We start from the raw sequence: 3,398 nt of genomic DNA on the forward strand, positions 1-3,398 counted from the left end.
TTGTATAAAGTTATTTGAAAATTGCTTTAGTAGTAACCAAGTTATGGCCTGGACATGGAATTGCTTACGTCCCCCCCATGGTGATTCTAGTGTTTGAGGTATGGACCTGGAAATTGCGCGCGACACATCCTTTTAATGTAATGATGCTTTGTATAAAGTTATTTGAAAATGACTTTATTAGTGACCAAGTTGTGGCCCTGACACGGATTTGCTAACGCACACCCATGGTGATTCTAGTCTTTGAGGTATGGACCTGGAAATTGCGCGCGACACATCCTTTTAATGTAGTGATGATTTGTATAAAGTCATTTGAAAATCGCTTTATTAGTTACCAAGTTATGGCCCGGACACGGAATTGCTAACGCCCCCCAGTGAAATTAGCCTTTGAGGTACGGACCTGGAAAGCATGCTTGACAAATCCTTTTAATGTAGAGATGATTTGTATAAATTTATTTGAAAATTGCTTTAGTAGTAACCCAGTTTTGGCCTGGACATGGAATTGCCAACGTCCCCCCCCCCCATGGTGATTCTAGTGATTGAGGTATGGACCTGGAAATTGCGTGCGACACATCCTTTTAATGTAGGGATGATTTGCATTAAGTTATTTGAAAATCGCTTGATTAGTTACCAAGTTATGGCCCGGACACGGAATTGCTAGCGGACGGACAGACGGACAGACGATGGAGGCCATAACATAATACGACCCTTCGGGCGTATAAAAAAAATCAAGAAAAAAAATCAAGGGCCATAATTTGTGTTAAGGGTTAAAATGGAGTTATGTTTCTTGTTGTAAGATGGTCATAAATAATTTTGAATTTTATAAAGTGCATTGAATGAACAGTATAAAAGTTTTTTATTAAAATCCCAACTTGCCCTTAACTTTTACTTGCCTTAAAACTTTACCCAAGTCAATCAGGGGCTATAACTTGTATTAAGGATATGGAGTTACGTTACATCATTGGGTAACGGTCCTGAACAATTGTGTGTAGTATTAAGTCAATTGAATGAAGGGTATAGAAGTAATTAACAAATATCAATTGAACAAAGGGTATAGAAGTTATTAATGAATATCCCAACCTGCCCTAAAACTTTAACCGAAGTTCCATAGTCAATTATGGGCCATAATCTGTGTAAAGAATAATATGGAGTTATCTAACCTCATCATGTAATGGCCCTGAACAACTGTGTGAAGTATTAAGTCAATTGAATGAAGGGTATTGGACTTTAAACTTTAACTGGTCGCCGACACCGGGGCGAGTAGTATAGCCCACCTATTCTTTGAATAGTTGAGCTAAAAATTAAGCAAGATATTATGCAGACAAACATTCTGACCAAGATTTTATCAAGATATGAAAAAAAATATTGAATTGATGACGTGGAAATATTTTTCCTAAGATTTGACCTTAAGTTACCTATTCAAATAGCTTTAGTTGAAAATTATTAAACCAGCTTTATTTAAGGTCACCAGTTTTGATAGACCTCACACTTAAACACAACGAAAATTCTAATTTGTCGATTTTTTGGCAATTTGTATTCTTCTGACCGTATCGGTAACGTTTTTGTTATCGAATAGCATGTTCCAAGAGTTAAAGATTGTTTGGAACATTTGGAACTATCATTTAAATCATTCCAAGGTTTATGACAAATGTTCATTTTAGCATTCAAAACATCACGCATTATTATACACAGTAGTAAACATAATTTGGTAATGAATTGCAAAGGGAGGCAAATGCTGCATGGTGTTTGACATAGTGCGGTACGCATTCCGACATTTACACTACTGGAAAAACGACATTGGATTTGTAAGCAAATGGTTATTTGATAATTTCATTGATAAAAACACTTAAGCGGTGTTTGATAATTTTTTACACCTGGCCGTGAACAAATTTAGTTGGACTGAGTCAAAATTTACCTGTCAGGACTGTCGGACTGACAGTTTTCGCGATGTCTGTTTACATTGTATCCATCATTGTTTTTGACTGAACACAAAAGGGACTTAGACATTCTACCGCTTTTGATCCCAATCTTCTGACTTGGAGGCCCAAATCTCCCTCTCTGCCATTGCCAGCGATTCATACGTCGGAAAATGTGCTACCAAATAGTCATTACATGTATGCTGTTGACTAAACATGTATAATATGGTGTTTACTTGAAAAGTAAAAAACACTAAATTTAATATTAAAACAGGTTGAGTCATGAAAACAAATTGTAAAAAATGGAACGGACTCTTAAATTCAGGAAGGGACACCTGATTTCAAATGTTGGGTGTCCCTTCGGAATCCCTTGGAAAAAATGCAAGTGTCAACCCCTGTATATAATTAACAAAGAACAAAATCTTGATGTGGGCCGAGACCATTTGGAAGACTAGGACCACATAAGGAACATTCCTGCGAAATTAAGTTGAAATTGTTCCAGTGGTAAAAGAAGTGAAGTTTTTTGCAGGAAAATGGTGAAGACAAACGAAAGGTGGAAGAAAAAATCTGACCTTATCACAAAAGCTAATGCTGAGCTTAAAACACATCCCCTTCCCACAATAATATGTAATCTCTGATATAGCATGGTAATGACATAATACTCAACAGATACTGGCAGTCTGATCCATCCAGATACTCTCTCTAGAAGCATCACCAATTGTTGTAGCTGCTATATAACCCATTCACATTGCAGGCAGGTGGCACTGCAAACAGAGGTACCACATAGTTGTTAACATAGTGTTTTATTACTTTTCTCTTCATGATAAAGAAAGCAGTTATTCCTATACCTATCACCACCCCTTCCGCCACACCAACAGTATAATCATCATTCCTACACTCCAGTATGTAGTATCAGAGTATGAAAAGTGCTAACTGTCATGTGCCCTCACCTGGCTAAAAATGACCACGTGAACAGGAGAAATATGGGAGATAAATTTAGCAAAAATTAGCACCCAATTGTAGTTACCAAAATAAGTGTCTCAAGTCTGCTATAGTCAAAACTCATTGACGGCTATTTGAGTGGACTACCCATCATACCTTGCAAAATGCAGGGATAATTCCAGGAAGCAATTTCCGTGATTTCTCGCATAAAAATCGCTCAATTTGCATCCAAATCACATAAATGCAAGATATTCTCACGCTTGATCCCAGTTTGTGTATTTTGTTCCTTTTCCCTTTTGTTGTTTTACAAAATAAAGCAACGTAGTCGCAGATAGCTTCTTGTTTGTTTTTATTGAATTACTCATGAATTGCCTCCCCTACATTGAATGCATTTGTCTTATCGAATGTTTTGATTGATATCGTCCATGCACTAAGTCTTGTTTTGAAGCGTTTTTGTGACCCGGAATAATTTTGTTCACGCGGGTTACCACTGCATTTTAAATGCGTCGACAATATCAGGAGTGTCAAAATGACTAATAAAAA

This window comes from Mya arenaria, chromosome 11 (genome assembly GCF_026914265.1).
Source record: "Mya arenaria isolate MELC-2E11 chromosome 11, ASM2691426v1".
In the NCBI taxonomy this organism is placed as follows: Eukaryota; Metazoa; Mollusca; class Bivalvia; order Myida; family Myidae; genus Mya; species Mya arenaria.